Source organism: Budorcas taxicolor, chromosome 6, assembly GCF_023091745.1.
Source record: "Budorcas taxicolor isolate Tak-1 chromosome 6, Takin1.1, whole genome shotgun sequence".
Lineage (NCBI taxonomy): Eukaryota > Metazoa > Chordata > Mammalia > Artiodactyla > Bovidae > Budorcas > Budorcas taxicolor.
In genome coordinates, this window is record NC_068915.1 from 15658237 (window position 1) to 15673225 (window position 14989).

Below are 14989 nucleotides of genomic sequence, written 5' to 3' on the forward strand. Positions count from 1 at the left end.
CTGGTTGTGCTGGGTCTTTATTGCTGTGCAGGCTACTCTCTAGTTGCGGTGTGCAGGCTTCTCATTGTGGTGGTTTGTTATGTTGTTGGGGTGTTCCAAGTAGCACTAGTGGTAAAGAACCTGCCTGCCAATGCGGAGATGTAAGAGACGTGGGTTCGATCCTTAGAGGGGGAAGATGCCCTGGAGAAGGGCATGGCAACCCATACCGGTGTTCTTGCCTGGAGAATCCCACGGACTGAGGAGCTACAGTCCAAAGGGTCCTAAAGAGCTGGACACAATCATACACACACACACACACACACTCTTGTTGCAGACCACGGGCTCTAGGACACACAGGCTTCAGGAGCTGTGGCGTGGGGGCTCAGTAGTTGTCTCCAGGCCCTAGAGCATAGGCTCATGTTAGTGGCACATGGGCTTCATTGATCTCCAGCATGTGGGATCTTCTGGATCAGGGATCAAACCCATGTCTCCTGAATTGGCAGGTGGTTTCTTGACCACTGAGCCACCAGTGAAGCCCTTAAGATTTTTAAACACCTTTTAGTTTTGTAAAATATAAATTGGAGGACTTTTGAAAATATTTGCTCAATTTTACTTATTGTTGAGAAATCATCGGTTTTAGAAACTGGCTTGACTTATTGCCTTATTGTTGAGTAAGAGATTTCCTTTTGCCAGACAATGTAGTGCCATAGGATAATATGGAAATTGCCAGTATGTTTGGATATTTATGGAGAATCATGAAAAACAAATCTAGATCAAGCTATACAAGCCAAGAACCTGGCACGCACAACTTAAAACTTCTAAATTGTCTGTTTCTGGGATTTTCTATTTAATATTTTTGTCAAATATTTGTATATTTTCATCACAGTTAACTGAAACTTAGGAAAAGCACAGGTAAGGGATGGGGGGCACTACTGTATTCTCACAGAATACATGACAGAGGACTTGTTAAAAAGAAAAAACAAAAATATACAGACTTTTAAACTTTTTTACCTGGAGGAGTGTAAAATTAGGAATGCAGTTAATACTCTTAAAGCATACACACGGGAATCAAAACCTTTCTGACTGTTAAAGCCTAGTCCCAATGCTGTTAAACACAGGCCTGGGAAATAGTAAGAAGAGGTAATAGCAAGAAGAGCATGTGACAATTTCCAGCAGTATCCCCTACAATTTAGTGTGTCTTATGAGACGGTAAAGTGTCTGTTCGCAATGCGGGAGACCCAAGTTCGATCCCTGGGTCGGGAAGATCCCCTGGAGAAAGAAATGGCAACCCACTCCAGTATTCTTGCCTAGAAAATTCCATGGATGGAGGAGCCTGGTGGGCTATAGTCCATGGGGTAACAGAGTCGGACACGACTGAGTGACTTCACGTGATGAATTAAGTGGTACCACTTTTCATATAGTGCTAAGTTTTTAAAAACACAACATCCATGCAAGAAATTTGCAGAAAATAGTTAAACTGACAATTTGAACTATTTGTGTACCATAACTTACTCTGGGGATGAAATTCTCCAGACTGAGTAAGCTACTTCTCAGGTAAGTGAGCATAGCCAGCTCTAATACTATGTCACAACCCACTAAAAAGTGTATTCCTCACTTGCCATAGTAGAAACAGTAACTCTGGGAATGTGAAAACTTATTTTGTGATTAAGAAAAAAAATTTTTTTTTAATGTTTTTTTTTTTAAATTTTTTATTTTTACTTTAATTTTACTTTACAATACTGTATTGGTTTTGCCATACACTGACATTAAACCTGTTAGCATGGGAATGGGAATACCTCTTTATAGAATTTAATCAGGAGGTATCCTTTCGCATATGGAAAATTTCTATTTCTACTAGAAAGAAGAGCTGCTCACTTCAGAATCAGTCCTTTTGTGATATCTGTATGAAAAAGGAGGCATCCCACCAGCGAGGAAAAAGCAAAGTGCCTCTCTAATCTTTGGAGCTTAAAGAAGACTTCAAAGAGGGGACCTGAGGTATCTGCCATTATATAAATTCAGATCATGAACAAATTTCCATTCAGTTAGTTTTAGTGGGGAGAACTGTCCTGCAGTGGCGGCCAGAAAATAATCAAGTTTCCTGTTTGGTTGTCTGCCAGCTCCACTGGACTATGGAACACGATGGGTATTAGCATTTGATACAAACTGGAAAGAGACTATAGTAATAACTGGACAGACATGGAAGGGTGGCCATTGTGGCTTACAGGGCACTTTCCCACTGAAAAAAATGTGAGCCATTCAGGGGTATTCTGCAAGTTCAGAAGTGGACAAAAGGAATATGATCAGAAGCTCAGGACCAGCTTACAGGAAAGTTGCAAAGTGAAGGTACTACAGTGGGGCTAAGCTATCTGTACGGCAGTCATTCTGCTGTATTGTATAGTCTCACACCAGCTGACTTTCTCAGGCTTGTGAACATTTCACCTGAAATTCCAAAGCATCACAAGGTTCTTTTGGATTAATAAAACACGCATTCATACTAGTAGAATTTGAATATTTCTGCAAGAATCATAGTGACTCTCCAGATAAGGACCACTCCCGTCCATGTGGTTAATTATCAGTCACCTTCAGACTTCCCACTTCTACTGCCCTTCTTGTGGGTCATCTGATAGACCCTTTTCTGAGTAGGTGGCCTCAGGAAATGCTGTTTCTGTTGTATTCCTCAGGTACATTGTCAGTATCCTTCAGATGTGCTGGAGCTGAATATTAGTTACCTGGGAAGTTTTTAAAAGATACCAATGTCTCTTACCCCAAACAGATCAGATCCTCTAGGAGGCAGTTCTCAAATACTGTATTTTTTAAAGCTCTCTAGATGATTCTAATGTGCTCCAGGGCTTAGAACCATGCAACTTTTCAATAATTAAACATGAGAACTATCATTCATTCATTTATACCTCAAGGTGAGTCAGTTTCCCCCTGGACTGAGTGTTTTCAGAACAAAGAGGTATGAGAATGAGTGAATGAGAAATTTTAATAGTCATTGTGAGCCATTAAAAAAGCAAACATTTTAATAGTCTATACATTTGGGGTAACAATATAAGTCAATATTTTGTTTAGTTTAAACTGTAAGCTATTCAACTGGTAGCAAACCACTTGCAGAAAAACAGCATAAGATTTTGCCTTTTTCTTGGAGCCAAGAGCAGGGTATTGATATAATATGCCCTCAATAAGTTGTTAAATGTCCCTTTACCTGTTGGTTGTTAAGATCAGAACTAAAGGTTATCTAAGAAACATTAGAAAAATTAATCATTCTGGAAGAGTTTGCTGCTGCTGCTAAGTCGCTTCAGTCGTGTCTGACTCTGTGCAACCCCATAGACGGCAGCCCACCAGGCTCCCCGTCCCTGGGATTCTCCAGGCAAGAACACTGGAGTGGGTTGCCATTTCCTTCTCCAATGCTGGAAAGTGAAAAGTGAAAGTGAAGTCGCTCAGTCGTGTCCGACTCTTAGCGACCCCATGGACTGCAGCCTACCAGGCTCCTCCGTCCATGGGATTTTCCAGGCAAGAGTACTGGAGTGGGGTGCCACTGCCCTCTCCCCTGGAAGAGTTTACTGTGGTGTTTTTATTGTATCCAAGAGGTGCCCTTTACACACGGTATTGTTTGTGTGTTGTTAAATCTAAGACCCTTATTGAAGACCTCAACATTAAGAAATATTATCCTTGGTTGCAATTAACAAGCAGTCACTGAAGGCACTTGGACAATAAGAACATGCTTATTATCATTCAGATATTGTCAAAATGTTGAGTATTCATTGATCTTAAAAATTCACAGAAATATTGTCTCTTGGTTACAAGTAAACAGTGCTCAGAACTGAAGGCAAAAAGTGATCCAAAACATTAAAAAGAACTAGACCCTCAGCATCAACAAATCTCTTTAGCAGAGGGAGTGATTGAGATTAGTCCTGCTTTGATACTTGAGTGCACAAAAACTTAGAAGTGAGGAGCATAAAGCAGCTGATCATTGCAATTGCAGAAATAAAGACAGTACAGGCTTCCTCTGGTCTTATCTTCTTGTAAAAAGAAAAAGTGGGAGGAGACCCAACTTCTCCACCTTTCTGTGGAATGCAAAGTCAAGTTTGGGACTTATAGACCAGTGCTAGCCCTACCTCCAAAGTGCCATGGGGAATAAAGGAGAAGCTTTCACTGAGTGAAAGAGCAAGTGAGTTCAGCCCTATCTCTGGCAGCCCAGGACTAGGGGAGTCACAGATAATTAACATATGCTTGGAGTAGAGGGATACCAAGCGCATGGGGGTGACAGAACTATCCCGAACCTTCCCCAACAATGCTTAATGTGACTAATTTAAGGGCAATTTAGGTAAGGTGTTCTGCCACAGAAGGGAAGGGGCAGGACAAAACCTGTCAGACACTTACATGTGACAAAACAGTTTGTAACCAATGAAAAGTTGAGATTCTTCGCTATGAAAGTTCAGCCATGGTAAGATGGTTGCAGTTGTTAGAGATTGTTATTGCTGAAAAAGAGGAAGGGGGCTAGAGTTAACCTGAAAAAGAAAACAAACAAACAAACAAACTTAAGATGTAGTTCACTTACACTTAAAAATTCCAAGTTAAAACACTGTTTAATAGAAAGAGTTGGGCCAACTGTGGTGGTCCAGTGGTTAAGACTCTGCACTTCCACTGCAAAAGACTTGAGTTCTGTTCCCAGCTGGGGAATTAAGAGCCTGCATGCTGAGTGGCACAGCCAAAAAAAAAAAAAAGAAAGAACAAGAAAAAGAGAAAGAGTTGGGTCAACTATACAGCCATTCTCTTCTTTGCTTCCACATCGCCTCTAAAAAAAGATAAAAGAATAGACATATAAAAGAAAAAGTCCAGATCCACCAGAGCAAAAGGAAGAATTTTTATGTGCATGGCTGTTCTCTAAAAACATATCTGTGAGCCAAAAAAAAGATAGTCATCTTTAACGGCAAAAATGCTTTGGAAAGAAGACTGATTTAAATAAGGGAAAGTGTTACTGAGGTCACCATGATTACCTATGCTGTCTGCCCATCTCTGAAAAGTAAAATATTGACATTCCAGGGCCCTAAGGGGATACAAATGCACATTCAGTTCTTATTTAAATAAAAATGCATAGGCTCAGGTCCAGGGAACATTCTTAAATTTGATTTTTTTCTTTAAGCTTCCAAAATGTAGCCAGCTGAAATTCTTCTTAAAACCAGCCTTTCCTAAAAGCAAAAAGAATGTTTTCATTTTGCTGTTTATTTCCTTAATTTAAAAAATATACACAAAAAAGCAAATCCCTGTAATCTGACTCCCTGTCCTCCCACCTTGAGATATACTACTTTTCTTCTAGAACACCTAGAGATATGTATCTGTCCATTCTTGTTTCTGTATCGGTATCTATAATGATTTAACTTGATGTAAACCTTCATTAAAAAGATGAAACCTTGTGTCCCCTTGGTCTAGGTAGTCTTTTAATATTATATTTTTAGCTTTATCTGCTTGATCAGGGATAGTTTCTGGATTACAAGGCAGTTGAAAGTGAAAGTGATAGTTGCTTCAGTCGTGTCCAACTCTTTGCAACCCTGTGGATGTAGCTCGCCAGGCTCCTAGGTCCATGGGATTCACCAGGCAAGAATGCTGGAGTCGGTTGCCGTTCCCTCCTCCAGGGAATCTTCCCCATCCAGGGACTGAACCCACATCTCTTACATCTCCTTGCTTTGGCAGCTGGGTTCTTTACCACTAGCACCACCTGGGAAGTCAAAAGACAGTTAAGTGTAGTCAGTTGAAGGCAAGTAGTGGGGTAGGCTGGAGAAGGCAGTGGCACCCCACTCCAGTACTCTTGCCTGGAAAAGAGTAGGAGAAGCCTGGTAGGCTGCAGTCCATGGGGTCGCTAAGAGTTGGACACGACTGAGCGACTTCCCTTTCACTTTTCACTTTCATGCACTGGAGAGGGAAATGGCAACCCACTCCAGTGTTCTTACCTAGAGAATCCCAGGGATGGAGGAGCCTGGTGGGCTGCCGTCTATGGGGTTGCACAGAGTCAGACACGACTGAAGCGACTTAGCAGCAGCAGTAGCAGCAGCAGTAGGGTAGGCGATGCCTTGAGGCAGTTAAAAGACAGAGAAGCCTGACAGGCGACATTCAGAGTGAGACAGTATTGAGCGACTAAGCACACACAAAGCAGTTTAGGACTCCAGCCTTATCTCAGTCCTTCCCTAACACTGCCTGGTCCTACCCACACAATGACCGTTTCTGAGTCCATTACACAAATGAAACTCTAGTTTTCAGACTTTTCAGCATGTGTTTCTTTCTACCTTGAACATTCTTCCATGCTTCTCAAGACCAGCTCTTTCTCATTTTTGTGATCTCAATTTATGTGCCACCTCTACTGAAATATTCTCATTCTCCACAAAAGAGCTTCCCATCCTCAAACACTCTCTTTCCCAGTAATCTTTTGTGGGTCCTCGCTGGCAGTCCAGTGGTTAAGACTGCATTTCCACTGCAGGAGACATGAGTTCTATCCCTGGTCGGTGAACTAAGATCCTGCATGCCTCCAAGTGTGGCCAAAAAAAAAAAAGCAACTCCTAGTACTCTCATTTTTTTTTCAAAATGCACCATACCGGGTTATTTTTCTTTATCTGTTGATTAACGTTTCTCCTCTACTCAACAGAATGCAGTGCCCATCTTTTTTCACTACTGTGATTCCAGCACTTCACATAGGGTCTGGCAGAGAATAGGTGTTCAGTATATATTTGTGAAATTAATGATCTGTATATCTGTTTATTATCATTATATATTATCATTAGCACAAACCCGCAAACATAAAACTAGCTTGCTTTACAACTGTGAGGTAGTGAAGAGGTTAGTGTTGGGTTGCTTTTTATTAGTCATGTTTTACCAAATTAAAAGTTACTAGTAAACTTCTAGTAGTAGCTTTGTCAGTAGTAAATTACAGAGCATGCCATGTTACTAAAGTGGGTTACCATTCTTGAGAAACCCAGCAGCAAGGGATAAGAACCTCCCTGCACATTTTTATAATGACTTGGCAGAAGCTGTGGGATGGAGGAGACAATTGTACTTTTTCTAATCATAGATCTGCTATTTCTTATTCATTTATTAGTAACTTCTTTTTTTAAGAGCCTCCATTTTCTTACCTGTAAAAGGCAAATGATTTGGTCTCATAGGAATAAGGTAGGTGATAACATACAATTAAAACCTGCCATAATATATAAGTGAAGCGGAAAATCTTATTATTTTGAAATGAATGAAAAGGGGAATACATGCAGCTGATTGCCTGGGAATTCCAGACATGTGTGAGCCCACTGCCAATTGTGTTAGTTCCACAAATTTGTTTTTGTCTCAAGAGTGGGTTGCCGAGGAATCTATGTAATGTTAGTAGAAGTGTTTTGTGAATTGCAAAGTGCCAGATGAATTTTTGGTCGCTTTATTATTATATGGTAAAAAAATAGATTCTATTAATAAGTAAGATAAACCAATTAATAGTGACTCTTAGTTTTTACCTTTTAAATTTAGATAGACTTACTAGAAGCATGGGCTTCCGTGGTAGCTCAGCTGGTAAAGAATCTGTCTGCAATGCCAGAGACCCTGATTCGATCCTTGGGTTGCGAAGTTCCCCTGGAGGAGGTCGTGGCAGCCCACTCCAGTACTCTTGCCTAGAGAATCCCCATGGACAGAGGAGCCTGGCAGGCTACAGTCTATGGGGTCGCAAAGAGTCAGACACAACTGAGCGACTAAGCACAGCACTAGAAGCATCAGCTTAAGTGACTCCAGTATAGTCAAAATAACTTGTAAAACCTGGTCAACGGTAATGTTTCTTCATGTAATCAAGCAGGACCTTGTAGGGCCTTCTTGGGACAGACTTCCTCCCCCATACCCTCTGCTTCAGCTCCTCTCAGAGGTGGTTAGATAATACCACCTGATGCACATCAGAGGCTAAAATTACCACCAAGTAAAAGCAATTAACTACTTAATGACCATGAGCATGCAGCCCCAAGACCTCCTGGCACCTAAGACTCATTAAGTCCTGTGACGCCGCCCTATTACCTCACCATCCACTAATCAGAGAATTGTGCCTGAGCTGATCGCTTGCCCTGGGACACCCCTCTCTCACCTTGCCTTTAGAAGTGCTTTGCTGGAACGCACGGGGAGCTCATGCTTTTTGAGCGCTGGCTGCCCTGGACTCCTTGTCTGGTACCTCACCTAAACCGCCCTTTTCTTCACAACAACCTGGTGCTGGTACATTGTACTGTGCACGGGTAAGTAGACCCAAGTTTGGTTCATTATCAACAGTGAAAATGTCCGCCTTGCCAGGGAGTGGAAGGTGAGTTTGTTTGCTCCATTCCAGATTGACTTTGCCCTCTGCTGGACTTCCCTGGTGGCTCAGATGGTAAAGCATCTGCCTACAATGCAGGAGACCCAGGTTTGATCCCTGGGTTGGGAAGATCCTCTGGAGAAGGCAATGGCAACCCATTCCAGTACTCTTGCCTGGAAAATCCCATGGACGGAGGAGTGTTGTAGGCTTACAGTCCATGGGGTCGCAAAGAGTTGGACACGACTGAGCGACTTCACTTTCACTTTCCAACGTACTGCCCAAGAGATTAGTCACAATGGTGCACTTTTTAAGAGGAGGCAGCCATAAAGTGCAAAATCACTAAAGGCAGCCAGGCAGTACCAGGTTTATACTCAACCAAGGTAGATTTAATACCAGCTCAGAGTTAGGAACCTCTGAAATCTAGTGCTGGAAGAAACTAAAATGTACTTATATTAACCCCAAAGGTCTCTTGATTTCCAGTCTTCTAAGGAAACCAAAGAAACCAGTTTTATTGTATTTCTTGACCTTTATATAAGGCCAGACTAAAATTTCCAAAGATGCCATTTTCCCTACCAAACTTTGACCTGTGTCCTCGGGCTTCCAGCCAAGAAGAAGCAAAGAGCAGAATTCTGAGTTTATGTGATTTCCACAGCTCTTTAAATGACAATCCCAGAAGACTGGATGTTTCTGTGATAAGGTGTTTTGGTTTTTTTTTTTTCAGACCTCTTTTTCTTCCTACATTTTCCTTTACTGAAATAATTACAGGCTTTACTCTTGCTAAAGTACAGATGGTATGCATTCTTATTTTCTAAAGGTATAAAAACAGGGTTTCTAACTACTTGTTTTAGAGGCTTAGAGGTCAAGTTTGCAGAGTCATTTTAAAAAGTGGAAGCTCTTCCAGGAATGGTGTTTAGAGGCATTCAGCATAATGGTCCCAAGCTTGATGCACCATCGCAGGCTCTCCTGAAATACAACCTCTAATAAAACTAGGCAGTATTGAACCCCTGGTAGTAGAATTACTTGCTTCTATACCAAGAGGATTGGGGAAAGCACCAAAATCTGTATGTGGTGTGTGCTGAGAAGTTCATGCTGTGAGACCTGAAGTTCTTGAGAGGTTACCTAAAATGAAAAAACATATCAGCAGGGCCTGTGGTGGGCCCATGTGTGCTAAATGGGTCTGTGACTGGGTCAGGCTCACTCTCCTTACTGAGGAACAGAAAATCCTGGTCAAAGTATGGAAGGCACAACCACAGAGTCAGAAAATTTAAAAAAAAAAAAGTTTTTTGGTAATTAAAAAACCTGAAAGACTTGTTTTATTTTAAAAGAAAAAAACAGAACGAAACTAAGGCACTGTGCTAAATAACTAAGAGATGAGGTTTCAAAAATGTAGTCCAGAAACATTTCAGTTAAATTTGGTGAGTTTAACTCTTTCCTATCTTATTCTTCTTGCAATACCAAAAGAGTCTTTTGGGAAATAAGGACTTCTCAGCAGAGGACTTTGCTCCCCAGGCAGACATCCTTAAGATGGAGTTAAGTCAGGGTTAAAAAGAGAAAAGCTCAGGATGAGGAGGTGATGCTGCAGTGCCTTTTCTTCCTGTCCCCCCTTTCATCTCAGACTCCTTCCTTCTGAAGCAGGTCACCTCACCTCTTTTTGCTGTCTGCCCACCTGCAGTTTCCCCCAGTGCTTTGCATATGAATCCAATTTCCATTCACATCTACAAAGTGCAACATTTGTAAGGAAATTGAAGTGCTTTTGTTATGCTTTCAAAGTAGGATGATGCTGTCCTTGAGGTTTATCTTTCCAGCATCTGGCACTCAGGGACTTCAGTAAATATTTGAAGAAATGAATGATCCTTGCACAGAGGAGGCAAGCCTTTGGAACACTCTTTATCAGCACTTATCTGTCTTGATTGTTCCGGGACACTTGACCCTCTCTGCTGTGACCTTTTTTCCATGATACTCCTAGGTTTTCTTCTTACCTTTTGATTCTCTCTTGTTCTTTGCTACTCGTTTCTTTTCACCTCCCCCTTAAATGGTGATACCTCCCTCCCAGTTGGAGAAGGAAATGGCAACTTACTCCAGTACTCTTGCCTGGAGAATCCATGGACAGAGGAGCCTGGCAGGGTACAGTCCATAGGGTCGCAAAGAGTTGGACACGACTGAGAGACTGTCACTGCCTCCCTCCCTCCCTCCCTCCCTCCCTCCCTCCCTCCCTCCCAGTTAGGCTCTACCTTGATTTTCAGGACATTCCCCCTGGATGATCTCATCCAGTTTTGTGACTTCAGCCATCACCACGCAGACGTGGATGGCTTCCAAATAGATACCAGACCAACCCAGACATTTCTAAGTCCCACGCCCTATGGGTCTCTTTTAATCTCTACCAGCAAGTCACACAATCTTATCAACTCTCTTTATTAATAAATATTAAAATGTGACTTCTTTACTCCCCACCCACAAAACTAACACCAGTTACCAAGTCACACAAACCAGAAAATTAAGAACCATCACCTAACCTCTCCTTTTTGCCTTTCTCTCCATGTTAGCTTAGTTGCTAAGGGCTTCCCAAGTGGCACTAGTGGTAAGAAAAAATTTACCTGCCAATGTAGGAGACACTAGAGACACAGGTTCGATCCCTGGGCTGGAGTGATCTCCTGGAAAAGGAAATGGCTACCCACTCCAGTATTCTTACCTGTAAAATCCCACGGCAGGCTGCAGTCCATGGGGTTGAAAAGAGTTGAACATGACCGAGTGACTGAGCACAGCCATATTAGTTGCTAAGACCTATCTGTTCCTCGCCTATTGAATTCACTTCCGTTCACATAGGGAATGATTACTGTGGGTTCAGTTCAGTTCAGTCACTCAGTCATGTCCGACTCTTCGTGACCCCATGAATTGCAGCACACCAGGCCTCCCTGTCCATCACCAACTCCCAGAGTTCACTCAGACTCACGTCCATCCAATCAGTGATGCCACCAGCCATCTCATCCTCTGTCGTCCCCTTCTCCTCCTGCCCCCAATCCCTCCCAGCATCAGAGTCTTTTCCAATGAGTCAACTGTTCTCATGAGGTGGCCTAAGTACTGGAGTTTCAGCTTTAGCATCATTCCTTCCAAAGAACACCCAGGGCTGATCTTCAGAATGGACTGGTTGGATCTCCTTGCAGTCCAAGGGACTCTCAAGAGTCTTCTGCAACACCACAGTTCAAAAGCATCAATTCTTCAGTGCTCAGCTTTCTTCACAGTCCAACTCTCACATCCATACATGACCACTAGAAAAACCATAGCCTTGACTAGACGGACCTTTGTTGGCAAAGTCATGTCTCTGCTTGTGAATATGCTATCTAGGTTGGTCATTACCATCTCCCAAATGGCATGCACATGCCTTCACCAGTCCTGGCTTCTTCTCTTGAGAACTGCAGTTCCCTGACCTCTCTGCCTCCATCAGATTGCATTCCTCCCAGGTGTCCTCTGTGTGACTATGGCCTGCAAGCTTTCTAAAAATTGAATTTAACTCTGCCCCTCGTGCCTCAACCCTCAGCTACCTCCTGTGCCTTCAAAAGTTCAAACAAGTCCCACATAGAAAAGTCATTCGGGACACCACTTCCCAACTCTCCCACCTCATTTCCGACTCCTTGGGTGTCTCGGTGAGTCCAAACTCCTCGTTCAGTTCCCAACAAGCCTTACCCAGTGCTTGTCCTTGCCGTGCTTCTTTCTGCCTGAGCGGTTTCCTCCCATTCTTTTGCTGTTCCACTCTTTTAAAACTAGTTCATGTCACAAAGGAGCCTAGTCTCACTTGTGCACTCAGTTTTATGCCTTCACTCCTCTCGGAATACTTTGAAGGCATTGGAAAATTGTTGTTTCTTTTTGCCTCTCACTAGTCTGAACAGTCTGAGCTTTGTATCTCTAGCATCTAGAAGCATATAGATTAGCATTTCTCAAAGGGAGGTCCACAGGCCTTCCTGGGTCAGATTCATTTAGCCGTTGTCAACATTCATGTTGTTGGGCTCTCCTCTCCCCCATAGGACCCAGAGAGTCAGAATTTCTGTTTTTGTTTTTTAACGGATTCCCCAGATAGTTCTATGAATATATGTATTTAACAAATATTTTAAAATAAATCAGCCAGTGCCTTTGAGCTTATATTTTACTAGTTCACGTACACTGTAGTAACTTGGATTTGTTGCTGATCATTCTATAAATACTCATCCTGTTTCTAAAAAACCATTTAATTTCTTAAAGAAAAGTTGACCTCTATGTCATAAAATGAACTGGGGATTTGAAAGTCCCGTGGTCAGTTCTAATCAGTTTAATAAACAATTTGAACAGTTCAAATGAAATAATCCACACAACTAGATTTAAGCAGGCCAGATGACTCTTCTTGTTAATTACATAAGCACTTGGTCTCACCTCTCTGAAACTCAGTTTCTCTCTGTGCAAATTCAAATTCCTGGGCATAGCTCCAGATGGCTTATAGGAATTTGAAAATCACTGTGGCAGACACTTTTTGTGTTCCATCATTTTGAGTTCAATGTCCAGGTGCAGCCCCTACACATAGTATAGTATTAATGCTTAGGAAGCTCCCTTAACTGAAATTTTTATTATATGCAAAGAAAACTAAAAAACAGTGCAGCCGGAACTTCTATATATGAGTGGGAGTGAGAAGTCTCTTGTGATGTTTAAACTCACATATTATTTCCGTGAACAGAAATATGTACTTACCAACATTTATTCCTTTTAAGTGCCAATATAAATACATACATGCATAAGGATGACTTTGCTGTGTTTGGTATCCTATAAAGACTTATCGTCATGTGCTTATAAACTAGTCTGAAGATCCTGGAGTCTGCCAGACAGGTTGCACAATAGCCGGTAGCTGTTGTGAACTTTAGCTCATGTTTGTGCAAAGAGAACCATCCAGTCCCTGGTGGTTAATGCTTTTGGCTGGTTTGCACAGTGCTTATTATTACATAACTTTAATTTGCCCCAAATTATCCATAAAGCATCTGGTTCTTGATTTTTTAGAAAGTTATATCCTTGGGCTAGTGTGTCTTTTCTGCTTTAGCATTCAGAGCTCAGTCATTTTTAATACTTGACCAATCAAGCTCAACTAAGTGAAGGTAACTGTGGCCAAAATGCCTTGGCAGAATGTAGAGAGTTTGGGGGTTTTGTTTCCCTGCTGGTTTTTGGTAACAACACAGTAGATCAGGTAGCCCAGCATTTTTTTTCTATAGGGAGGCTCTAGAAATGTCACTATATAAACATTTATGGTTTGGAGGTAACGGCTTGCTTGTTCCCAGCCAGTGCCATCAACTCGCCACAGAATTCCATATATATCAGTAGCAAAGAGAAGTTTGAATAGAAATTCAGGGTGCTGATTAAGAGTCTGTTGGAAACTAACAGAAAAATCAACAAATAGAACCTTAATTAAGTATAGAGATTTCCTTGTTTCATTCAACAGAAATCCAGAGTTGGTAAAGCAGCCCAGTGATGCCATCTGAAAACCCAGCTTGTCTCACCTTTCTGTGCTGCCAGCTTTCTCTCCTATGGCTACAAGGTGGCTGCAACCAGGCATCTGCTCTGTGACAGAGCAGGAAAGCAGGAAAGAAGCGCACAGCAGCAAAACTCTGAAGGGGCATGTCAGCTTAAGCAAGAAACCCATCTGGCTACTTCTGCTTTTTGCGTCATTGCCAGAACTCCATCACGTGACTAGCCCTAGACCGTTTGCTGGAAGGGAGCCAGGGAGAAAGGCATTGTGATCAGCAGCTCAGTCATACGGCCATCCTCAGACAACCTCCCTAAGGATGCATCCTGCTGAAACTAGGGTTCCAGTCAGAGGCCATCTGCAGAGCACATCACCCTCTGTAATGTTTGCCCTGGTGGTGGGGCATCTCTTGAGAGATTAGGGACTTTGCAGGAAATGACACTGGGGACACTCTCCTCTCAGCTGGCGAGAAGCTGGAGCAATCCAGTATAGATGTGCCTCACTTGCAAAAATATATACTACAATAACAAGATTTGATCTTTACAAGTAATCATTCAGTTCCTCTTCAGTAGGGAAGCTCCCCAAAGTTTCTCAAAATAGTTTAAAATAATTTATACAATTGTATGTAATTAAACAATTGTACAATTAAACAGTTTTCTGGGGAATCTGTTGTTTAAAGCAAGATAAACCTGTACTTTAAAAAGGTATATTTTACTTTTGAGACATGACTATAAAATTCGTAACAAAATCTTGGTTATCAGTCACTTATGTATTAGATCTTCATGAGCTTAGAACTTTAAAAGTTCTGCCTTGTTGGTTAGGAAAATAGGTGAATGTTTTCTTAGTCCTGACATCATTGCACATCCACTGTTTGACACATTATAGGAAGGAGCATAATTGTATAGCCAAGATCATGATAAGCACCAAAACCATGAGGAAATAATATACTTTGCTGGGTTCCCTATACTCATGGATGGGTAGAGTGAAAATAATTTGCAGAAGTCACTTGACTAACCTCATACACCCTTCCTTACACTGAGCATTATTAAAGTTTATGATCTGTTCCTATGAAATGATTCCTCAGCTCGGAATGTTCAAACTGGAGACGGCCTAAAACCATACTGCACTCTCCTCCCTTTTCCTCAGCTCCAGGACCTGCCCTTATCTAAAACCTGTGCCACTCATTCAAGACTTAGACAAGGTCCTGCCTTCATCTTATCAGTGAGCAATCT

The 14989-nt window shown here is 41.9% G+C and overlaps 1 protein-coding gene and 1 non-coding gene across 2 annotated transcripts in view; both read left to right on the forward strand.

Annotated features, from left to right (window-relative positions):
• Positions 1 to 14989, forward strand: part of ELOVL6 (ELOVL fatty acid elongase 6) — a 135004-nt gene that overhangs the window by 42433 nt on the left and 77582 nt on the right. The window lies entirely within an intron of this gene.
• On the forward strand, positions 8339 to 8410 carry TRNAC-ACA (transfer RNA cysteine (anticodon ACA)). Its single transcript has one exon. It is a non-coding gene; the product is annotated as a tRNA-Cys (tRNA).